Source organism: Mus musculus, chromosome 3 (genome assembly GCF_000001635.26).
Source record: "Mus musculus strain C57BL/6J chromosome 3, GRCm38.p6 C57BL/6J".
NCBI lineage: Eukaryota > Metazoa > Chordata > Mammalia > Rodentia > Muridae > Mus > Mus musculus.
In genome coordinates, this window is record NC_000069.6 from 93681428 (window position 1) to 93707286 (window position 25859).

Consider the following 25859-nt stretch of genomic DNA (forward strand, 5'->3'; position numbering starts at 1 on the left):
ACATCTACGGCAGGTCTACTATCTTCTGAAAAGAAGCAAAGGAGTAGACATAGAAGAAGAAGTCTGGGGGGAAGTTACTTGGAGGAAAGGAGTAAGGGAAAACTGGTGTTGGGATGTAATATCTAAAAGGAAATTCCATACAATATAATACAATAAAATAAATTCATGCTCAAGAAGAATTCTCAGAAGAACACCCTAAAACTTTCCTGGAGGCTCCACAGAAATTACAGAGACTACACTTTGAGACACTAGGGTCTCTGAGCCCCTCAGGGCAAGGAAGAGGGCAGTGGTCAAGGAATTCCAGAGGGTGCTCAACCTGAGATCCTGACTGCTAAGATTTCCTTTGATCAGTTCATTCCCAAAACACTTAGAAGGAGCCTGATACATCTGCCCCCAAAAGGAAGCTGTTACAGCATATTTGATCATACTGTAAACCCCAAAATTGTGTCGCTTGCTGAAAAAAAAAAACAACCTGTTTTTAGTTGTAGAGTAACTCAGATTTTGGCACACATCTTTAATCTCTCTGGCTGGAATACAGACATACACACCTTTAGTATACACCTTTAATCCCCAAAACTGAAGATAAAGTTAGTTTGAATCAAGAAGCCCAAGTGTGCAGAGAAACTGAAAAATCAGAGAAAGGTTAGACAGAAGAGGCTATGCCCAACTGTTATGAGAAGAAAAAGGAAAGGGAAACTAAGCGATCAGTGCAGAGAAAAGGAGAGAGGGCAGTTTTACAAGGACAGTGTTGCAGAGATAGGTCGAAGAGAGAACAAGATAGACAGAGGTAAAGTCAGAGTAAGCCAGAGAGTGAGAAGGAGACAGAAGATTAGAACTGATTGTGAAAGTTAGTATGAGACCAAACTTATCTCTAGAGAAGCTGAGAAAAACCAGATTGAAGCACTTACAGTGGAGAGGAGCTATGAGCCAGAACAAATTAAGCCAGGCAGCCAGAGATCAGAAAGAACTAGAAAGTGATGAGCTTACTCAGCCAAATTTCGCAGGAGGTGAGAACATTCTAAGCCTAGATTTGATTTTAAAGAGGCTAAAACCTTCCAGGACTAGTCCTAGGTTAGCAAACAAATGCAGAAAGCATCAGAGACAACAATTAATACATGCAAATAAGAGTTACTTTTACAGGAAATTATTTAAAAGTTGCCTTGGCTGTCACCTCTGAAGGTAAGTATGGTTAAGGCATCTTCAGTTTAGACACCAGTGTCCAGAAACTGTGAAAGATGTCACCACATTCTCCCCTTTTTAGACATGTGGCAGCCACCACTGGTTGTCTGTGTAGTCTCTCTCTATGTTGGAGAAAGTGCGCTCTTGTTATAGGAAGTGTGTCACTGTGGAGGCTTGGAATGGTGGTCATATATATGCTCAAGCTCTGGCCAGTGTCAGTCTCTTCCTGACTGCCTTCATATAAAGTTGCTCCATTCCTCCTCCAACACCATGTAGGCTTGGACACTGTCATGCTTCCTGTGATGATGATAAAGAACTATACCTCCGAAACTGTAAGCTAGCCCCATTTAAATGTCCTTTTCAGAAGTTGTCTTGGTCATGGTGTCTTTTCACAGCAATGAAACCCTTACTAATAAAATGGCCAAAACCAGCTCTTTAGACAAAACCATACCCTAGTAAAATATGATACAGATTAAAACATTGGAATCTGTTCATGGATTCCTTTTGTGGATTACCTTATGTTGTTTGTATTTTGGTTCAAATGCTGTCCCCAATGAGGAGAGGATCTCACACTTGGGTGATTCTGTATAAACCTGCTTCGCATTTTAACTAGTCAAATAATGGCTAGAATGTGAGTGGGCTGTGGAAGGTAAAAGTGTGGCTAGAAGTTTTAGAGAAGGAGTAGAGAGGAAAAGTCAAGATGGATGGACAGGAAGGAAGGGAAATGGAAAAGAACCTCATGGCCTGCAGGAGGCACAAGTATCAAGGGGAATAGGTAGTGTAGTGTTCTATCTGCCCAATATAGGTATCCAACTAATAAATATTATAACTGAGTTGTGTGTTCTTTGCATGGGCATATTGGAGTTGGCGATTTCCTGCTAAAAGTCTGGCTAATATTAAGTATTAAGGCTGTCTGGTGTTTTTCATTTGCAATGATTTGTATGGGCAAGACAGAGGGTGAAACTGTGGAGTGGTCACTGGTGGTTTGCCATCCCACCCTGAATTTGATGGCCTGTAGAATGAGAATGGTGACTCCAGGCTTGTCTGGTTTGGGTGTCTTAGCAAGCCAGCTGAGGGAAGCATGGCCAGATGCCTTTTTTTTTTTTTTATGTCAGTCAAGGAGGAATGGAGCAAGGTAATGGCTTTTTGTGTATGTTTAGAGTTAGGCTAAAATATAGAGGAGTGAAGATAATTTACATAGATGGTTTTAGTCTTGGACCCTGATTAGAGATAGTTGAGTGCTGACATGAGGAGAGAGTGGGTCTCAAATAAGCAGTACTTTCCCCTGTCTGGGATGGTTTGTGAGAAATAGGAGGAAAATGAACATTAGCCATTCCAGAGCTCTCCTAGGGACAAGAGATCAGGAGACATCCTACTTCATCTCTGGCTCCTTCTGGAAGAATGTTAGTTCTGGTTCTGGGTCCCTCAGGTAGGATATCTGAATCCCTTTAGTGGCATATTTAGTTCTATTGTTTATCCCTGGTGCACCAATCTATCCATGTCAATTTTTATCTGTGTTTTTGTTTCATTGTTTGATTGTTGCTCTGTCTTTCATGGTGAAAAGAAAAAATGATTAAAACTTTATGTGCTCAGTCATTTACCCCTTGATTTAGTTTTAACTCACTTTTTTAAAGGCAGTCTCAATTTGCGCACACACACACACACACAGACACACAAACCCTGATAAGTTGCCATGCACCTGTACCTAGGAGTCAAACACAACTGAAGATGCCCTGCCAGGGGCTGATTATCTGCAAAAGCTGATCTTAAAGGGTCCAGCAGTTTCTCAGCTTCTATGGAAAGGGAGTTGATAGTCATTTCTCTTAGAAAAATCTCTGTGACAGTATGTATTGGGTTCAGCAGGTAACATGGTGTTCCTCCCTTGAAATTACAGCTAGAGAAAGTAAGAAAATTTTGTCTAATCTAAATATATAATATGTGGGTGTCCACTCATTTCATATTTCTTTCTGACTGGTCTTAAATGTATATGTTCTGTATGTTTTGGATATAGGTTATTGGTTTATAAGTTATTGGTATGATTAAAAATTTGTAATATTGGTAACAGAATGTTTGCTTAAAACTGGTAACTCGAGGCAGAGGCAGGCAGATTTCTGAGTTCGAGGCCAGCCTGGTCTGCAAAGTGAGTTCCAGGACAGCCAGGGCTATATAGAGAAACCCTGTCTTGAAAAACAAAAACAACAACAACAAAAACAAACAAAAAACCAAAAAAAAAAAAAAAATCCTGTTAACTCAGGGTTGGAGTCATTCTAGGCACCAACGCATGGCATGAAACAATCTAGGAAAATAGGTCTCTATAGATAGCCCTAAATTGGGGTAATATATTATATAATTTCTGTTCTAGAAACAGACTTATAAAGATAGGATTTAAAATCTGGAAGTATTAAAAGCTGCACCATCATGCATTCATATATAAAGAACTGGCAGCCAAACTTGGTAACATGAAGGTAATGCACTTGGTATTGATTTTAGAGAGAATTGATTGTTTACACTGTTAAACATTGGGTTTTGTTTTCAAAAATATGGTTATGTTCTGATATTGCAAAAGAAACTTAAAACTTATAGTTAAATTGCCAATGTTCTATGAGCTACAGTTTACAATTCAATCACAAGATTTTAATTCTCCTTAGAACTCAACTATATTTATCATTAGGAAGATAATTACAGTAGTGGTGGTGCACACCTTTAATCCCATCACTTGGGAGGCAGAGGCAGGTGGATTTCTAAGTTAGAAGCCAGCTTGGTCTACAGAGTGAGTTCCAGAACTGCCAGGGTATACAGAGAAACCCTGTGTCAAACCCTCCTCCACTCCAAATTACTAGGGGCTGGAGAGATGGCTCAGTGGTTAAGATCACTGGCTGCTCTTCCAGAGGTCCTGAGTTCAATACCCAGCAATCACATGGTGGCTCATAACCATCTGTAATGGGATCCAATGCATTCTTCTAGTGTGTCTAAAGACAGCTGCAGTGTACCCATATAAATAAAAATAAATACATCTAAAAAAATACAATCAGGCCAGTGGAGATTATTGCAAGATTTACGAAAGGTTAATGAAACTAGGAACTTATGGGAGTATTACAATATGACTAACCCACTCCGGTTGCCATTCCAAAAAACAGGAATAAAATAGATTTAAAAGACTTTTTATACTATTCCTTTGCATCTTCATGATTGTAAAAGGTTTCCATTTAGCGTGCCTGTATGTAATTTTAAAGAACCCATGAAGCAATATCAGTGGAATATTTTGCCACAGGGAAAGGCTAACAGGCCTACATTATGTAAAAAAAAAAAAAAAATGTTTCTTCATCAATACAAGAAGTTAGGTCTTAGCCGGGCATGGTGGCACACACCTTTAATCCCAGCACTCGGGAGGCAGAGGCAGGCAGATTTCTGAGTTCGAGGCCAGCCTGGTCTACAAAGTGAGCTCCAGGACAGCTAGGGCTATACAGAGAAACCCTGTCTCGAAAAAACAAAAACAAAAACAAAAACAAACAAACAAAAAAAAAAACCCAAAAAACAAAAAAAAAAGAAGTTCGGTCTTTGAATCCTTCAGTGTATATTATTCATTGTATGGGTATTTTATTAGCTGATCTATCTGAAGAAGTTTTATTACAAGCCGTTGCTCTTATATAACAAGCTTTAAAATTTTGAGGAGTAGTTGCTGCTCCAGAAAAGATTAATAGACAATATCCATTGCAAAATTTGGAACATCAGTTATATCCTAAACAAATTGTGGCACAGAAAATTCAAATAAGAAAAGATAGTTTACCTACTTTAAATTATTTTGAAAAGCTTTTAGGAGATGATAATTGGCTAAGACCTCACTTTAAGCTCAAAACTGGAGGACTTAAGCCTCTGCTTAATATTCCCAAGGGGGATGCAAATCCTAATACCCCTCAGCAATTAACAGGTGAGGGATGAATAGCTTTGCAGAAAGTAGAGGAAGCTATTAGCCAATAACAGATGCATTATAAAGACTATGAACAATTGTTGGCTGTTTGCATTCTTGCTACTTTCTCATATGCTCACAGCAGAAATTTTAAATTCCTCATTTCTAAAATTCCCTGAGTATTAGTTGTCTTTATGGATTCTATTTCCATTTTCACATCTTAAACCTTTTTACTTGTTTCCTTCCACTCTTTGTTTTGTTTTCATGGAGTTCTTTATTGGATTTTTCTTTCCTCACTCTGTTTAAATATGCGTTCATGAATTTGTTTAAGGGATTTCTTCATTCTCTCCATAAGAATTTCTATCACCTTCATACAGATTGTTTTAAGGATTTTGTTTGTGCATCAGGCATGTTGGAAGGTTCAGGGAATGCTGTGTTAGGATAGCTGGGCTGCAGTGTAGACATCGTGCCCTGGCTGTTACTGACTGTGTTCTTTATGCTAGAATCTAGGATTCTAGAGTTGCAATGGTTAAGGATTTAGATCCTAATTTTTACATTTGTCTGTATTGGGTAGCAGTTCTGTTCCTTGTCTTCTGTTTCCTCTCTGGATTTTTGAAATGTGTGATTGCTGTATGTTTTCCTAGTTAGGGTTTTATGGCTATGATGGGATATCATGACCAAAGCAACTCGTATAAAGACAATTATTTATTGGTGCTGGCTTGCCATTTTGGAGTTTCAGTCTATTATTATTAAGGTGGGAAGCATGTCACCATGCAGGCAGGCTTGGTGCTAGAAGTGCTAACAACTCTACATCTTGATCAAAAGGTGACTCTAATCTAGACCCAAGCTGCCCACTGCTGCTGCTTGCTGGAACTGGAACATGCTTCTTTGGTTCTATTACATGTTCGCTGCCTAGGCCTGGCTGTCTTAGAACTAGTTCTGTAAACTGACATTGAACTCAGATCTGCATGGCTCTGTTTCCTGAATGCTGGGATTAAAGGCATGTACTCCTAGGCCTGGACATAATCCTCTGTTTACATTTTTACAATAACTTTTTAATTTCTGGATTGTAGTTCATTCCAGATACAGTCAAGTTAACCGTTGAGGACAGCCATCACTGCTGTCAGGCAGGAACTTTCCTTTGGACCTAAGAGTTTTGGCACTGGTGGTTCAATGTTTCCGTGTACAGGGAGCTGACACTTAGGAACGGGGATAGTTTAAAAGTCTGAAAGGGTTCACAGGAGGGAGGAGATTGCACCACAACCTGCTTATTTTGTCTCCTTGCAATTTGGAGAGACAGTGAAAAGTGGTCACCCCAGGATTGCTATAGAGTTGGGGATTAGACTGGGAGGTGTGTTTCTACAAGAAGTGAAGGAGAGGGAAAAGCAATTTCCATGCTTCCCTGTCAGGATTGTTCAGTGAGATTTCAGTGAGTGAATGCTGGAGTTAGCAGTTAGCATACAGCAAGGAGTTAGGGGGAGGGAGCTTAAGGAGGAATTGTTGAGCTTGATCTACATAAAGAGATCCTGGACAGCCAGAGAAAAGCTGTCACTAATCCCACCATCACACCAACAATATGAAACAACACCCCCACCCCCCCAAAAAAACCAAACAAACAAGTTTCCATTCTCCAGGTTAGAAACCTGGAAGGAGTTCTGAAACAGTGTTGCACAAGTGAAAATGACAGGAATTTGGGATGGAAATCATAAAACACTGAGAATTTAGCAGAGGGAGGAAAGTCCTTCAGGTGTCATCAAATCTAGGAACTTGTGCAATTTGGTCATCTGTAGTGCAGGGGTGAGTGACTCAATTGTCCACAGCTATGATGGGCACTTATGAGTGTTTCCTTTGTCTAGAACTATGCTCCTTATGTGTTAGTATTTTCAGTGAGAACTGTAGTAAATACGTTAAGTACGCATCGGTACTTTCTTACTCATAAGCTGCTGCTGTGTTTTTAAAATATCTAACCCTTCAAAGTTTCTCTTGCCCTTAACCAAAATAGCCCTTAAGGTTGTCTGGAACTTTCAAGACAAAGATGGCAGCAAAGGGGGAGGGTCATGGAGGGAATCATGTTAAAAATAAGCTTGCCCTTTGTCTCTATCAGTGACAAACATGGCTTCCTCAGCATCAAGCACATGATATCCCCACACTACTGCATAGGAGAAGGCAGAGGAGGGCCCTTGAAGAGGGTGTGCATGGTGTCCATGAACCCAGTAGGTTTCAGTCAGTGTCACTATGGCAGCCAATGCTGGCAAGGTCCAAAAGTTTCCTCCCTCTTGCCTCACTGGCTGCAAGTGGAGGAGGCTGCCATGGTTCCAGCCCAGGCCTCCAGGCTTCACCCTCCACCTCTGAGCCAGCCTCCCTTCCCTACACCATAGTCCTCCCAGAGCTGCCAGTCCATGAGATGCTACCCTGTGGAGGATGCTCCTGAGGGGAGGTGGCACACATGCTGAGCAGCAGAGCCCAGAGCTCCAAGGAACCAACTTCCAGTCACCCTAAGCAAAGATGCCTCCCTCTTGTAGCTCCTTGCTCGCTCTGCACCTTTCTGCAGAGCCAGGTCCCCACACTGGTCGCAGGGACACCTGCCAGGTACCCTGGGCTCACGACCCAGGGGCCGCCCATGCCCAGGCAGCCCTCCCATGCCCACAGCCCAGATCACAGCCTGGCCTCACACTGGGCCGTGGACCCCTGCCACTCTGTGGTGGCCTTGAAACAGCTGGGCAATGGAGCCAGGGCTGCTGACCCTCTAACCTTCCTCCTCTGTCCCTGTACTTCTTTTCACCCCCGAGGCCCCACGGTGGCTGCCCACAGGTCCTCTTCTTCTCTTCCTTGGGCACTGAAGTACCTTCCTGGCTTCTCAGAGTCAACCTTCTTCATGCTCTAGTGCTGCACCTTTCTGCTATGGAAGGGGAGATGCAGAGAACAGGCTGGGTTGACAAACAAAACACAAGATGGATGTGTGACTTAACTGCTTGGAAGCCTCCAGTCTCCAAACTGTCTTCCAGGAGTTGTTTGTTTGTTTGGCCAAAATTGAACAATGTTTGAGACTTTTCTTCCTAGGAAAGATGGACTGAAAGCAGCTAGTTGGGGACATTTTTTTTTTCAAGGAGCCTAGATTTTAAAGGAGGTAATGGGGCTTGTGTTGGCTTCTTCCTGCCCAACTGAAGAGTTGTTGATGTCTATGCTTAGACAATGTGCAGTTTGTTTTAATTGGAAAACGTGTGGTTAGGAGCCTAGGCTTGTGAAGAGCATTCTGAACCTGGAGGAGCTCCTCATTGTCCCAAACCCCACCCCCACCCCCACCCCCACCCCCCAGCCTGTCCTCAGTGCAGTCAGCCTTGGGCTTCTGCACAGGCTGCCTGAACTCGAACCCATTTCAGGAGCGGCCTGTCTACATGGACCAGCCCATCAAGATCAGCCATTCAGTGGCACACTGTCCACCAGCACAGAATAATGCCACCTTTGATTGCAGAGTGCTGTCAAGGAACCATGCTCTCCTCTGGTTTAATCACAAGATGAGCAAGACAGGGTCCAGCTGTCCTGGAACTCATTCTCTAGATCAGGCTGGCCTGAAACTCAGAGATTTACCTTCCTCTGCTTCCCGAGTGCAGGAATTAAAGGTTATCATGCTTGGCCTTGCTTTTAATTTTTAATCCAATTTAGCTTGTTTATCTTGGCACTGTACCTTGCTAGTTACTTATATTAAAGAAAAAAATTAAAAGGATCTTTTTAGTTATTCAAGAATTCATACGTATGTAGAATATTTTAAAGAATCCTTCTTTGGGCCTAAACCTCAGGTTTTGGTTGAACTACTGAATTAATTCCAACTTAAACTAAGTTACACAAGGCTAAGAGGAATATCTCCTGTTTTGTATCTTGCCCCCTCTTTCTAAGACTTTATTAAGTTTTTTTTTTTTTAAGAGAAGAATTTGTCTTCAAGAGTGGTGTTTTGAAATGAAATAAACTTGAGCCTCTAGAGGAAGAAAGTAAGACTACTGCAGCTACTGAAATAAGGAATTACTAGATAAATGCTATCTGTTATTTTTCTAATGGAATTGTCTGTGGAACTCACAGGAGGTATAGGAGTACAATTGGTTCTTAACCTGTGGGTCCCCATCTCTTTGGCAGTCTGATGACCCAGTCGTAGGGGGTGCATATCACATATCCTGTCTATATCTCAGCTATTTACAATATGATTCATAACAGTAGCATCACTACAGTTATGAAGTGGCCACAAAATGGTACTGGTTGACAACAACATGCAGAACTGTGCTAAGGGGGCACAGCATTGGGAAGATTGAGATTTACTGGCCTAGGGAGTGTGAACCTGTAATGAACCAATCCCTTCTAATGTTTTCAAAACATATTAAAGATTTTTACATGCATTGAAACACAAAGGCAGGGCTGGTGAGATGGCTCAGTACTTAAGAGCACTGAGTGCTCTTCCTAAGGTCCTGAATTCAAATCCCAGCAACCACATGACGGCTCACAATCATCCATAACAAAATCTGATGCTCTACTCTGGAGTGTCTGAAGACAGCTACAGTGTACTTAAATATAACCAGCAATATTGAAAAAAAATAAAAAAGAAACACAAAGGCATCTCTCCCAGAAGGAGTAGACTCCCTGTATTTCAGTCTACTCTTCCCAGTCACCATAAATGCATGATGGTAGAGTTCTCATTCGTCAACACTAAATGCCAAGAAAAAGTTAGAGGGTTTCTAATACTGGTAGGACAGTGAGAGGTATGCACAAACATCCAGAGCTGAGCAGGACTTATTGGCCTATGTGTGACTTCTCTGAACATAAAGATCTCTAGAATCCACAGACTGTTTTCAAAAGTTTTATTCATATTATATTTTATTTGGTTAAGGTTTTGTCTACAGAGCTGTTTGTAGCAATGGAGACACGAGGAGGGCCTCAGATCCTCTGGATCACAAGTTACAGGTGGCTGAAAAACTCCTGATGTGTGCTGAGAACTGAACCAGAGTTCTCTGAGTGAACTGTAACTGCTTCTGCAGCTGAGTTCCCACAAACTGAATCTTTAAAAAATAAAAGTCTTCAATGTCTTTTCCTTCTCCAATGAGTTAACATTTGTGCTTGATTTATTCTTTGCTCTGGGCCCCAGTCATCTCTTCTACATAGTCCAATGCAGACAGTTTTCTCTGAAGAAACTCAGGTTTGTCTGTCCTTAGGGACAGCACCTAAATTAAATCCCAGTTTCCTAAATATCAGACAAAAATCATACTAGAACATTAACAGAGTAGAAGTCAAGGAGACTCCAGTGCTGCCCATCCCCCACCCAGCATTTTAACATATAACAGTTGTTTTAAATGCTGAGCCACCATGCTGCTTTTTCCCAGGCTCACTATAAATGTTCCAACAATACTGTACTCTAACCAGAAATCAGTGGTAACAACACTGGTTATACCTGTTGGAAGACAGATGTTGGTCATAGCTGTCCATCCCCTAAACTCATTTTACGTGTTTGAGTGAGGGCTCAACACTGCGTGCAGGACCCAGAAAGTGGAATGCTTCAGCCAACCAAGTGGGGATGGGACTCCATCATTGACTTCCACTCTGAGGTCTCAGAGACCACAGAAGCATGAAGTGCAATAAAATCCAGGGCCTGAGTCTTAAGCTGCTCTCTTTTGTGGAGGTCAGCCAGGATGAGAGTTTGTGCAGCATTCTCCACAGAGAGGTTCCTGCAGAGGGCATCCTCACACAGGACCTTCAGGCCCTCCAGACCATACTCGTCAGCAGCTGTCAGCACATCAGTGGCCATGGAGTGGCTTTGGAGGTGTGGCGCCTTCCCAGTGTAAATGAAGCCCATCATCTCCTTAAAGACTTTGGGATCCAGGTCATGGATCTCAGTGGGGTTTGCTAGTCTCTCCTCCATTTCATGTTCAAACATGGCTCTGAAAACTGGAGAGCGAGCTGCTAGGATGACCTTGTGAGCCCTGAATTCATGGCCAGCTACCAATAGACAGCAGTCTGTGAACAGGGAATTCTCCCACAGCTCTCCTAGGTCATCTGTCAACAGGTGCCTTGGATCCTTGATTGCAGGTGTTATGTTCTGTCCAGGCATGCCAAAGACAGATCCTACTATGCTCACCTTGCAGCAGAGGGTGAGCTTGTTTTCAGGGAGAAGCCGACGTGGATGAGAGATGAGGAAATCTCCAAGGATGAACTTTTTGAATCCCCTGTATTGGTTTTTTTGAAAACTATGGACATTGAAGCTCTTCATACATTGATATTTCTCTCCTTGGGAAGTTGTGATCCAGAACTCGTACTTTGCCCAAACTGGGCTCTTTCGACAGCTGAGCAACTCCAGGAAAACTGACATGTAACATTCGCTTACTTCATCGACCCCATTTGGGTGTGCTCTCAAACACCATGTCACTTCATCATTGGCCTCTAACGAGAAGACTGGGCTCGTAATCGTTCTCCTAATTCCATCTATGCAAGGTGAAAAGTTCCTAATAGTCCACACATAGCAGAATTCCTTAACACTGATATGTGTGTAGCCCCAGTTCATGACTTCCATGTCCTCTGACCTTTCTGCTGGAGGTAGATTGGAGGTTAAAGTTGATCTGAAAAGAACTAGGGGTTATTTACTCTTCATCCTGTTGGTTACAATTATAATACACTTTATTTTTAGTTTCAATTTCTTCGAAATTGCCCCTTCTATGATGTTGGATACTTGTGTTATCACTGCCATTTTGTGTTTGTGTGTTTATTGAATCTTAGGTCTATGGTAATTCGTTTTGGCTATTCTATCCAACTGTGTAAGAGCTTGAAAAATTCTAAACACTCTCATTTATATTGTGTTATATTTCTACTGCCATCTGGTTATCTGTGGTGTTAGCTAGTCTTGCTGTCTCTGACTGTGGCTTGTTCCTCCTGCAAACCATCTAAACAATCCCATAACCCCTAAAGAAAGAGAAATAAGACATTAAATGTCTCCCATCCAAAAAAAGCCCACCAACAGATGGGTCTGGTGCAGAATTCTATCAGACCTTCAAAGAAGACCTAATACCAATAGTTTTCAAACTATTCAAAAAACAGAAATAGAAGAAACACTACCCAATTCGTTCCATGAAACCACAGTTATGCTCACACCAAAACCACACAAAGACCCAACAAAGAAAGAGAACTTCAGACCAATTTTAGATATGATCATTAATGAAAAAATTACTCAATAAAATTCTCAAAAACTGAATCTAAGAACACATCAACATGAACATCATCCACCTCGATCTAAAAGGCTTCATCCCATGGATGCAGTTATGCTTCAATATATGGAAATCCATCAACATAATCCACTGTATAAACAAACTCAAAGGAAAAAAAAACCCTGCCTGATCATCTCATTATATGCTGAGAAAGCATTTGACAAAATTCAACACCCTTCATGGTAAAATTCTTAGAAAGATCAGGAATTCAAGACTCATACCTAAACGTAGTAAAAGTATACAGCAAACCAGTAGCCAACATCATCCTAAATGGAGAAAAACTTGAAGAAACCTCACTAAAATGAGGGACTCTCTCCCTGCCTATTCAATACAGTCCTGGAAGTCCTAACCAGAGCAATTAAACAACAAAGGATATCAGAAGGATACAAATTGGAAAGAAGTCAGCATATCACATTTTGCAGCTGATATGATAGTATCCTTAAGCCACCCCAAAATTCCCACCAGAACTCCTAATCCTAATAAACAACTTCAGCAAAGTAGCTGCCTATAAAATTAACTCAACAAATTCAGTAGCCTTCCTCTACTCAAAGGATAAACCATTTTACTGAGCACATTTAGTGGAGTGGAGCGAGTTACCTGACCCGTCCAGCAGGTCCAGTTATTCGAGGGTCTCGAGGGGACCTCCTCCTAAGAATCAAATGGGGGGTAGAGAGAGACGAGGGTCTTGTACGAATAACGACACGGAAACCGTTCTGAAGTTGTATCAAGACCCCAATGTATTGAGAAAGGTCCAAGGCTTAAATGCACAAGCAAAAGGGGAAGTACAGATAATTATCAGTGGGAGGGGTAGGGCAATACAAGCAAGAGGGGAAGTAATTATCAGTGGATGGGGTAGGGCAATACAAACAAAAGGAGAAGTACTTATGGGAAGGGGGGCAATAGAAATTCTTTCTTTTGGCAGCTACACGGGGAAGCAGGAACTTGGTGGTATCAGGGTGTGGTCAGGACCTTGGTGATGACCTAGGGCTGGAACATCCCGTGGTTCTCGGAATCCATGTGTCGGTGGCCTGCTTTTGACCCCCTTTTCTTCTCAGGGGGAGAGGCCCAATTCAGAGATCAGGACAATAGCGTTGCCTTAATGGCTCCCAACATCTCCCCCGTTTTAATATTTTTATAAAGGCATATTGTATAATAAATTTGTAGCCACGTTTTTAAAGATCACCTAAACGTCTGTTTGTTCACCGGATGATTCTCTAAAACCATGAAGGACACAAGGACAAGTCATCTATGAGGCTTGAATTAATGGTTCCAGTCTGTTGGATATAACTTGGGCTAGCCAAGGGATTTAGGAACGAAGCAAGCTCCGTGGGTAGAGGTAGAGGTCTGATCCCCAGTGTGTAATGTTAGGGCCATATACAGGATTGACTCTCAGGCCCACAGATTTTTACCCAGAGTAACCCTGACCTGCTCCCATGCCGTTTTTTCTGGGGAAAGGACCCTAGGGCATTGAACCTTTATGCAATCAGACATGCCTCTCAGAGACTGTCTAACAGCTTCTAGACTAATCTCTGTGCAGTACTTAGTCTTACAACTCTCACGGGCGACGGCTTCAAGTTCTAATTTTTCGATGTGTCTAGCCTGGGATGACTGTTTAGTTTCCAATGTGGTGAGAACGTATATTACCATGTCGGAAAAGCACAGACTACGGCAATCTATAAATGATTTGTGGCATGAGACTGATGGCCGAATTTAGGGGGAGGGGAATGATCCTATTTAAGCATTTTATGGAAATTGAGTCTCTCTCCCCAAGAAGAGGGTGATGAAGCGGTATCCACGTCTGCCTCTTCTCCAGTAACCTGCTTGTTATCGCCAACGTCCAGCCGATGGTAATGAACTGAAACAAATGCACTTGAAAGAGATGAATCAACTTGAGATTTAACAAATCGGGTCAATTTCTGAAATGCCCAAGGACCGAAGATCAATAATAGGAATTCCAATAGGGGTTCCAAAAGGGAGGGCAACAAGGTCGAAAGCCAGGGGGAGGTTGAAAACCAGTTTTGGTAGTTCACCTTTCCCCTAGGCCATTGTAAATACTTGTGTAACTCAGTTATCTACAGTTCTAAGTATCTACTCTGGTTCCTCTTTAGGTCTTAAACTTCCTTTTTCCTAGTTGATGCTAAATTCCTGTGTAAGGCAGTGACCTAGCTTTTATTTAAAGTGATAGTGTAATGCCAGAGGCAATTCTGAATGTCACTGAATAAGCAACTTTCTTCCTGAATTCTAAGCCCTTAGTCTGCTCAAGGACTTTCTAGGATGCTATCTTTTGCCTCTAAATTTTTATCTATATAATATGTTGCTCTGACAAAGCTATGGAAATATTCTTATGCTTATCATTAACAAAATGGGCAGTATGTAGCTGTTGATCTAAAGCTGTGGTAGATACCTTTTCAAAGTTTGTATTCTCAGATTTTTAAACCAAAGATCGTTTCTTAACTCTAATACGCAGCAAAACATAAGTAGGTCTCTTACAAAAACATAACAGTAGATTCCTTATCTAAATTAGGATTTACACAATTAGTTAATTGACAAGAATTACAATGAATATTTTAGACTTGCCAAGATTGGCGATCTTAACTCTTAAAATTATCGAACAATAAATAAGCATATAGGTAAGGTACACAAACTTTCATAGCTATAAGGAGCTGGCCTGAGTGGCCAAAAACAGTGTCTCTGACGAAAGCATCTTGTACATTCTCTGTACCAGTCTTTTTGCCTCACGAGTCAGCTTTTTTAGTTGTTTGTATTTTAAGTTGGCACCAGGTTGGTACTCCTTGCTGCAGCCCATGGTGGAGATACGAAGTTTCTTTATCTGTTTGTATGTGGCTGCTCTCAGATTTCTCCTCTTTTGTGGACTCAACACAGCTTTTTGGTCACCACTGTCAAGGCACTCACAGGTCACAGGTCAGCCTGTCACATTGGAAGCTAGCATACTCTTGTAGCATTCTGTGGAAAAAACAGAAACATTCCCCCTTTTCCCCATATTAAGTATCTGAACAGGATCATGGCATGTGCCAATAAGTGGATCCTTTTTCTGCCCTAGACACTATTATATCCAGTTTTCCAAATAATGTGCACGGGGATATAATTTCTCTCCCCCCTTCTTTGTTTTTAAAGAAGGTATAGTTTTTAAAGTTTTACAATACCTTGTCTTTGAGAATTATAAAATATCTCAGTAACATGTGTAACATTAAATTGTTGACAAAACATCTTTTGGAGGTTTTGAAAATAAAAATTTTGAAGCAAATAAATTTTTCTTTTTTAGATCTTCTGTAACTAAAATCTTAGATATTAAAAATATATTGCCTCTGAATCTTATGGAGCAACAACTATTCTCCAGAACTTTAAACTTCTCTTTAGAGGCGTTAGCTAATAAAATACTTTCTACTTAAGAAACAATATATACTGAAAGATTTAAATTTTGTTTCTTGTATTGAAGCAGACAATAAAAATTTTGTACATATTGTAAAGCTATGTTAGCCATACCTACAGGCAAAATTATCTAGTGATCACCAGTTCACTAAAAGTAAAACTCTTTGAATTTAAGCATTATTTTAAACATTTGAATAGATCTGTAACAAAGCTAAAAAGAACTTTTCTTGAACACAGGGAAAAACTTTCTTAGGCACTGTTTGCAAAATAAAAGAAGGCCACAAGCTTCTCTGGGCTACATTAACTTAAACGTAGAATATTTTTTAATCTGAGCATCTTGGCCTTCCTGTAATAAGGACCGATTTTAGAGGAACAATTTAACTGTCTATGCCTCTAATTTTTGATACTCTTTCTTAAGGATGATTACTCTTATAATTATCTTAATTACAATATACAGGTGAATTAAAGATCTTAAATTTGTAATCAAACTGCAAGCTGCAGTCAATGGAACACTGGCAATTTTAACCATAATTTAAGTTTTCGTTGTAATATTAGAATGTATCTATAACTTTTGGAAAGCAAGACCCAATTTTAAACAATTTATTCTCTTTAAAATCAATACTAGAAACATCACTATCATGTTACGAAGTTTGGCTGCTAATTCATGAATGCATGACAGTGTAAATTTTAATGTTCTATTAAAGAGACATTGTTTTAAAATCTTATCTCTATAAGTCTACTTTCTGGGATAAGAATTACACAAAATTTTATCTCAATTTAGAAGTATCTTTAGAGGACTAGTTTTCTGGGCTGTTTTATGCCAGGTGCTTTTGTTTGAAAATGACTCTAGCCTTGAGTTATTACTTAAGCTAACTTTGTAACCAGTGTTATACCTTTTTAATCATACCCAAATAACTTATAAGCCAATTCTCTATGACCAAGATATGTAGATCATATTTATACCTTTAAGACCAATCAAAAACCAAATGAAGTGGCTTCACGAATCTTATAAATTTAGATCAATTAAAGACTTTTACTTTTTATAGCTATACTTATAAGATAAAAACACACTTTGTCATTTGCTAAACACAATAATCACAAAATTGCAGAGAATTTTTTAGGAAAAAACAACTATCAGCTTATTTGCCTTAGAAATAAGAGGTTGTAGATTCTAAGTTTTTCAGCAGAACCTCTCCTGCTGTGCTTGATTTTGGCTAAAGGGAAGGGCCTCTCAGCCTCAGTTGTGCAAACTGAGAGTGATTCAGCAGGTAAAGTTTTAACCATTTTTTTTCTTTTCTTTTTAACATGAAACATGAAACAGCCAGTCATTCAGACAATGAAACAATCATTCAGACAACGAAACAGAAAACATACATGAATTGATGCGTGATTGGTGCACCAACCATAGACAATAGAAAGAGGGTAGAGAGCTTCTCCTGTAGGGGCCAGAGAGAATAAAACAGGGCGTCCCCCGATTTCCCTCTGTCCCTGGGAGAATTCTAAAATCCATTTCTCTATTTTTTTTCCTTTCCTGTTTGTAAGAGGCAGCTTGTTAAACCAAGATTAAAATCCAAAATTTTCTAAGTTTTTGGCAGGCATCTAAAACTTCTAATTTATTTAATCTGAGGGCAAATTTTTGAGAAAACACACAATCTCTATACACTAAATGTCTCAAATAGCCTAAAAGTTTACCATGTTAAATCTTTTTTGAAGCCATTATTAGTCCACACTTAGTTAAATATTTTATAGCCATCTGTAAAAACGTTCTCTATTTTCTGCAACCAACAAAAACACCATTGACAAAATGAATTATATAGTTTTAGGAAATGATTTCTTAACTTCCAATAAAACCTAATCTATGAATTTTTTGACCTTTACGAAGTCTCTTTAAAACCCACTTTTATTTACTCTAAACGTGTTATTGCAAATCTCTAGCAAGGGCCTTGAAGCATGCCTGGGCCCAACACACAACTTCTTACCCCAGAGAGTTCTGTCAAGGTAAGCTGAACTGACTCAAGGGGAAGCTGCCTAGCCTCTGAAAGCAGGGTAAAATTTTCAAATAAGGCTATGCCCTCATAAAAGGGCGGGGAGGCAGAAAAGCACATCCAACAATCTTCAGATTCTGACGCATTATCTCTTTGTGTCTTATACAACAAGGCTAAAGCAGAAGCATTCAATATAGACCACAGTAAATCAGTGGAACAGGGGGACCTCCCCGCAGGGAGAGTGGGCTGAAACAGGGTCCTAGCACACCCTGGGGCAGGAACAGGGGGGCGGGTGCCTGGAAGTCCTATGGATCCTTTATGATTGTTAGGGATGGTTTTAAAGGTCAGGCCATTGTCATAGTTATCTTGATACAATCTTAGGCCCCAGGTGAGAGGGCGAGAACTTTCTCAAGCCTCTAAGTTTCTCCCCTTAGCAGTAAATTTTATGATCAGTGGATTATACCATCCCTTAGTGGGCTGTAAGTGCCAGGCTGCAGGCCAATGTGTTGAGGAAATTACTGTCGCATCTACCCCGGTATCCAGGAGCCCTTGAAACTGTTTGTCCTCTAGAAACAAAGTCGGCATGGGCCATGAATCAGTTATTTTCTGTGCCCAGTAGACTTCTGAGGATCCCAGGGAGGAAGGTCCTCGCTCCTCTTTCATATAAGGGAAATGGCCGAATAGTGGGAGTGGTAGGGCTTGGGCTATGCGATCTCCAGCCCTAAGGGTAAGTGGTCCCTGCATGGCGGTGACTAAGATTTTTATCTCCCCATGGTAGTCAGTGTCAACCACTGTAGGAGTCACCATTAGGCCTTGTAAAAGTCTGGACACTCAGCCGATGATGAGAAAAAACGTCTTTTGGGGAGGGGGCCCAAATTCACCTGTGTTAACTGCTGTTAATTGAGGCATATAATAATCAGGGGTGCCCCAGGCGGCATCTGCACCCAATGTGAGGACACAGATGTCTACTTCTAACTTGGGCCAATGGGGCTCGGCACCAATCTTGGAGCTGGAGTTAGAGCAGCCCCAATGGCCAGGTTAATAGACTTAGAAACTTGTTGAGAAAACACATCTACCTCATTACAAAGCTTGATCATACCATTTATATCTAAACTCTTGGTTTTACCTCTCAGGGCAGCCCTACATGCTGAATTGGCGTTTTCAAGAGTAAGTTGTCGGACTAACAGACCCTCACTTTCTTCAGTTCCCAAAATTCTCTCGGCTGCTTCCTGCAATCTGGCAATGAACTGCGCATAGGATTCTTGGGGCCCTTATATAATCTTGGTTAGGGGCATAGTTAGCGCCCTTGCTGCAGGGACAGCACGCGCCAAGCTCTCAGGGCCGCTTGTGCAGTCTGGGCGAGGACACCAGGGGAGAGCCCTAATTGTTTTATGTCTGTAGCGAAATTGCCTTAACCACAGATTTTGTCAGGGGTCCAGGAGGCTGTCTTCCACAAACTCTGACTTTCAAGTTAAATATTGGCCTCTAGTGAGGACAGACTGAATAACTTTATTTCATTCATTGGGTATCAAGTAGCCTTCTGCTAAACCTTCTAATAGAGATACTATGCGCCGGCAGCTTAGTTTTGCTTTTGTGAGATGGCGATTGGGAGTTTTCTAAAAAAATCTTCAGTAAGGGCTAGGAGGCGAGCACCTTTTTCGCCCTTTTCTGACTGCTCAAGGAGATCTCTGATGATTCCCCAATAACTAAAAAAGGACTCATGGACATCTTCTCCTTGTTTTATTAAATTATTGATTTCTTTGCCTACTTTATTCTAAGTTTTAGAACCATTTAATACCAGCCATGGACATCTCTTGTCCACAAAACAAAAATATGTTATTAAATTCCCCCTTTTAAAAAACTCTTATCCCTCTCTCCTTAAGAGAACCCTTTATCTCTTCACTAAATGCCCCATGGTTAATGGGACAACAACTGAATGCCTAGGCTTACCTCCCGACGTCCGTACTCGACACTCGAGTGAAGTGTCAGTGGACTGTCCCACTGTTTCTCTGTCTGCGCGGTACCTCTTTAATCCTTAATCTGTTGTCCGGTACCTCTTTAATCCTTAATCCGTAGTCCGGAGGGCAGTCGTACCTCGTGCCCCACGTCGGGCGCCACTTGACCCGTCCAGCAGGTCCAGTTATTCGAGGGTCTCGAGAGGACCTCCTCCTAAGAACCAAATGGGGGGTAGAGAGAGACGAGGGTCTTGTACGAATAACGACACGGAAACCGTTCTGAAGTTGTATCAAGACCCCAATGTATTGAGAAAGGTCCAAGGCTTAAATGCACAAGCAAAAGGGGAAGTACAGATAATTATCAGTGGGAGGGGTAGGGCAATACAAGCAAGAGGGGAAGTAATTATCAGTGGGAGGGGTAGGGCAATACAAGCAAAAGGAGAAGTACTTATGGGAAGGGTGACAATAGAAATTCTTTCTTTTGGCAGCTACACGGGGAAGCAGGAACTTGGTGGTATCAGGGTGTGGTCAGGACATCGGTGATGACCTAGGGCTGGAACATCCCGTGGTTCTCGGAATCCATGTGTTGGTGGCCCGCTTTTGACCCCCTTTTCTTCTCAGGGGGAGAGGCCCAATTCAGAGATCAGGACAATAGCGTTGCCTTAATGGCTCCCAACAGTTACCAAATGGAGGAACTGGAGAAAGGACTGAAGGAGTTGAGGGGGTTTGTAGGCTCATTTTTGGGAGCAACAGTGTCAACTGGCTACAGTCTCCTCAGGACTGACTTCCAACCAAAAACTACAATCTGAGGTCCAGCTAATATAACAATTGCTAAAGCCAGTACTTACTTAGTCCACAAAGTTTGAAGTCTCAGGTGTTCTGCAATATATCCAGGAATCCTGAAGAAGTAGGTTCTAATGTACTGAAGAAATGGGCTTGCTTGTATGATGAGAGCAAGCAGGCCAAGAGACAAATCTTTCTTCTTCCATGTGCTTATATAGGCCCGAAGCAGAAGGTGTGGCCTAGTTTAGGGTGTGTCTTCTAGTCTCAATTTCTGGATTAAAGGTGTGTGTTTTCCTGTCTCAAGACCCAGATTAAAGGTGTTTGTTTTTCTACCCCATGGCTGTATTTGAACTGGATCTATCTTCATGTTAAGAAAAAAAAAAATTAGATATTTTCTTCATTTACATTTCAAATGCTATCCCCAAAGCCCCCATATACCTGCCCCTGCCCTGCACTCCAACCCACCCTCTTCTGCTTCCTGGCCCTAGCATTCCCCTGTACTGGGGCATATGATCTTTGCAAGAACAAGGGCCTCTCCTCCCAATGATGGCTGACTAGTCCATCCTCAAATACATATGCAACTAGAGGCACAGCTCTTGGGTCTACTGGTTAGTTCTTATTGTTGTTTCTCCTATAGGGTTGCAGACCCCTTCAGCTCCTTGGGTATTATCTCTAGCTCCTCCATTAGGGGTCCTGTGTTCCATCCAATAGATGACTGTGAGCATCCACTTCTGTATTTGCCAGGCACTGGCGTAGCCTCACAAGAGAGAGCTATATCTGGGTCCTATCAGCAAAATCTTTCTGGCATATGCAATAGCATCTGGGTTTGTATGTTGTATATGGGAAGGATACCGGAGTCGGGCAAACTCTAGATGGTCTTTCTTTCCATCTCAGCTCAGAACTTTGTCTTTGTAAGTTTTTTTTTAATATTAACTCATTTTTTATTAGATATTTTCTTTATATACATTTCAAATGCAATCCGGAAAGTTCCCCCTGCCCTGATGCCCTACCAACCCACTCCCACTTCTTGGACCTGGCATTCCCCTATACTGGGGCAAATAAACATTGCAATATCAAGGCGACTCTCTTCCCAGTGATGGCCAACTAGGCCATCTTCTGCTACATATGCAGCTAGAGACTCGAACTCTGAGGGTACTGCTAAGTTCATATTGTTGTTACATCTATAGGGTTGCAAACCCCTTTAGCTCCTTGTGTGCTTTCTCTAGCTTCTCCATTGGGGGCCCTGTGTTCCAACTTATAGATGACTGTGAGCATCCACTTCTGTATTTGCCATTCACTGGCATAACCTCATAAAAGACAGCTATACCAGGGTCCCTTCAGCCAAATCTTGCTGGCATATGCAATACTGTCTGGGTTTAGTGGCTGATTATGGAATGGATTCCTAGGTGGGGTAGTCTCTGGATAGTCTATCCTTTTGTCTTAGCTCCAAACTTTGTCTCTGTAACTCCTTTCATGGGTATTTTGTTTCCCATTTTAAGGAGGAATGAAGTATCCACACGTTGGTCTTCCTTCTTCTTGATTTTCTTGTGTTTTGCAAATTGTATCTTGGGTATTCTAAGTTTCTGGGCTAATATCCACTTATCAGTGAGTGAATATCTAATGACTTCTTTTGTGATTGGGCTACCTCACTAAGGATGATATCCTCCAGATACATCCATTTGACCAAGAATTTCATAAATTCATTGTTTTAATGGCTGAGTAGCACTCCATTGTGTAAATGTACCACATTTTCTGTATCCATTCCTCTGTTGAGGGACATCTGGGTTCTTTCCAGCTTCTGGCTATTATAAATAAGGCTGCTATGAACATAGTGGAGCATGTGTGCTTCTTACCAGTTGGAACATCTTCTGAGTATATGCCCAGGAGAAGTATTGCTGGATCTTCTGGTAATATTATGTCCAATTTTCTGAGAAATTGCCAGACTGATTTCTAGAGTGGTTGTACAAGCTTGCAATCCCACCAGCAATGGAGGAGTGTTCCTCTTTCTCCACATCCTCGCCAACATCAGCTGTCACCTGAATTTATTATGTATTTATCTATTTGTTTGTTTGTTTTTTTATTGTGTTTTTTTTGAGACAGGTTTTCTCTGTATAGCCCCGGCTGTCCTGGAACTCACTCTGTAGACCAGGCTGGCCTTGAAATCAGAAATCAGCCTGCCTCTGCCTCCCGAGTGCTGGGATTAAAGGTGTGCATAACCACGCATGGCTGTCCCTGAAATTTTGATCTTAGCCATTCTTACTGGTGTGAGGTGGGATCTCAAGGTTCATTTGATTTTCGTTTCCCTGATGATTAAGGATGTTGAATATTTTTTTCAGGTGCTTGTCAGCCATTCGATATTCCTCATTTGAGAATCCTTTGTTTGACTCTGTATCCCATTTTTTAATGGGATTATTTGAATTTCTGGAGTCCAGATTCTTGAGCTCTTTGTATATATTGGATATTAGTCCCCTCTCCGATTTAGGATTGGTAAAAATCCTTTCCCAATATGTTGGTGTCTTTTTTGTCTTATTGACAGTGTCTTTTGCCTTGTTTTTGTAACTTCTACCATGGGTATTTTGTTTCCCATTCTAAGAAGTAACAACTTATCCACACTTTGGTCTTCCTTCTTCTTGAGTTTCATGTGTTTTGCAAATTGTATCTTGGGTATTCTAAGTTTCTGGACTAATATATGCTTATCAGTGAGTACATATCATGTATGTTCTTTTGTGATTGGGTTACCCCACTCAGGATGATATCCTCCAGATCCAACGATTGCCTAAGAATTTCATAAATTCATGGTTTTTAATAGCTGAGTAGTACTCCTTTGTATAAATGTACCACATTTTCTGTATCTATTCCTCTGTTCAGGGACCTCTGGGTTCTTTCCAGGTTCTGGCAATTATAAGTAAGGCTGCTATGAAAAAAGTAGAGAATGTGTCCTTATTACATTTTGGAGCATCTTCTGGGTATATGCCCAGGAGTGGTATTGCTGGATCCTCCATTAGTACTATGTCCAATTCCTTGTATGGAAATGTTAAATTCCTCATTTCCAAAATTCCCTGAGTATTTGTTTTCTTTATGGATTCTATTTCCATTTTCACACATTAAACAATTTAACTCATTTCCTTCCACTCTTTACTTTGTGGATTTCTTTAATGGATCTCTTTCTTTCCTTATACTGTTTATATATGCGTTCATGGATTGGTTTAAGGGATTTCTTCATTCTCTCCTTAATGACCTCTATCACCTTCATACAGATTCTTTTAAGGTTTTTGCTTGTGCTTCAGGTATGTTGGGAGGTTCAGGGACTGCTGTATTAGGATAGCTGGGCTACAGTGTAGACTTATTGCCCTGGCTGTTACTGACTGTGTTGTTTATGCTAGAATCTAAGATTCTTGAGTTGCAATGGTTAAAGATTTAGATCCTAATTTCTACATTTGTCTGTGTTGGGTAGCAGTTCTGACCCTTGATTTCTGTTCCCTCTCTAGATTTTTGAAGAGTGTGATCTCTATATGTTGTCAATGTTTAGGATTTATGGCTGTGAAGAGACATCATGACCAAAGCAACTCATATAAAGGAAAACATTTATTTGGTGCTGGCTCGCCATTTTAGGGTTTCAGTCTATTATCATTGTGGTAGGCATGTCACCATGCAGGCAGGCTTGGTGCTAGAAGTGCTGACATCTCTACATCTTGATCAAAATGTGACTCTAATCTAGACCCAAGCTGCCCACTGCTGCTGCTTGCTGGGACTGGAACATGCTTCTTTGGTTCTATTACAGGTTCGCTGCCTAGGCCTGGCTGTCTTAGAACTAGTTCTGTAAACTGACCTTGAACTCAGAGATCTGCATGGCTCTGTTTCATGAATGCTGGGATTAAAGGCATATACTCCTAGGCCTGGACATAATCCTCTGTTTACATTTTTACAATATCTTTTTAATTTCTGGATTGTAGTTCATTCCAGATACAGTCAAGTTAACCGTTGAGGACAGCCATCACTGCTGTCAGGCAGGAACTTTCCTTTGGACCTAAGAGTTTTGGCCACTGATGGTTTAATGTTTCCGTGTACAGGGAGCTGACACTTAGGAATGGGGATAGTTTAAAAGTCTGAAAGGGTTCACAGGAGGGAGAAGATTGCACCACAACCTGCTTATTTTGTCTCCTTGCAATTTGGAGAGACAGTGAAAAGTGGTCACCTCAGGATTGCTATAGAGTTGAGGATTAGACTGGAAGTTGTGTTTCTACAAGAAGTGAAGGAGAGGGAAACATCTACAGGCAGATTCCATGCTTCCCTGTCAGGATTGGTCAGTGAGATTTCAGTGAGTGAGTGCTGGAGTTAGCAGCTAGCATACAGCAAGGAGTTAGGGGGAGGGAGCTTAAGGAGGAATTGTTGAGCTTGATCTACATAAAGAGATCCTGGACAGCCAGAGAAAACCTGTCACTAATCCCACCATCACCCCAACAATAAAAACAACACCCTCCATCCCCACCCCCAAAAAAGAAAAATAAAATCCAAACAACTTTCCATTCTCCAGGTTAGAATTCTGGAAGGATTTCTGAGAAACATTGTTGCATCAGTGAAAATGGCAGGAATTTGGGATGGAATTCATAAAACACTGGGAATTTAGCAGAGGGAGGAAAGCCCTTCAGGAGTCATCAAATCTAGGGACTTGTGCAATTTGGTCCTCTGTAGTGCAGGGGTGAGTGACTCAGTTGCCCACAGCTATGATGGGTGCTTATGAGTGTTTCCTTTGCCTAGAATTATGCTCCTTTCATGTTAGTATTTTTGGTGTGAACTGTAGTAAATACATTAATTACACATTGGTACTTTCTTACTCACAAGTTGTTGCTGTGTGTTTTGGAAATATCCAACTCTTCAAAGTTACTCTTGCCCTTAACCAAAATGGCCCTGAAGGTTGTCTGGAGCTTAGAAGACAAAGATGGCCACGGCGGGGGTTGGGGGGGGGGTAGGAGGGTGGGGTCATCAAGTTAATAATAAGCTTTCCCTTGTCTCTGCCAGTGACAAATATGGCTTCCACAGCGTCAAGCACATGGCATCCCCAGACTACTGCATAGGAAAAGGCAAAGGAGGGCCCTTGAAAAGGGTGCACGTTCAGGTGGCCTTGCACCTGGTAGGTTTCAGTCAGTGTCACTATGGCAGCCAATGCTGGCAAGGTTCAAAAGTTTCCTGCCTCTTGCCTCACTGGTTGTAATTGGAGGAGGCTGCCATGGTCCCAGCCCTGGCCTCCAGGCTTCTTCTTCCACCACTGAGCCAGCCTCCCTTTCCCACACTGTACTACTCCCTGAGATGGTAATCCATGAGATACTACCCTGGGGAGGATGCTCCTGAGGGGAGGTGGTCCACATGCTGAGCAGCAGAGCCCAGAGCTCCAAGGAACCAACTTCCAGCCAGCCTAAGCACACAT

At 41.5% G+C, this 25859-nt stretch overlaps 1 pseudogene; it reads right to left on the minus strand.

Annotated features, from left to right (window-relative positions):
- Window positions 1–10561: 10561 nt before the first annotated feature.
- Gm9107 lies at window positions 10562–11636 on the minus strand (annotated as a pseudogene).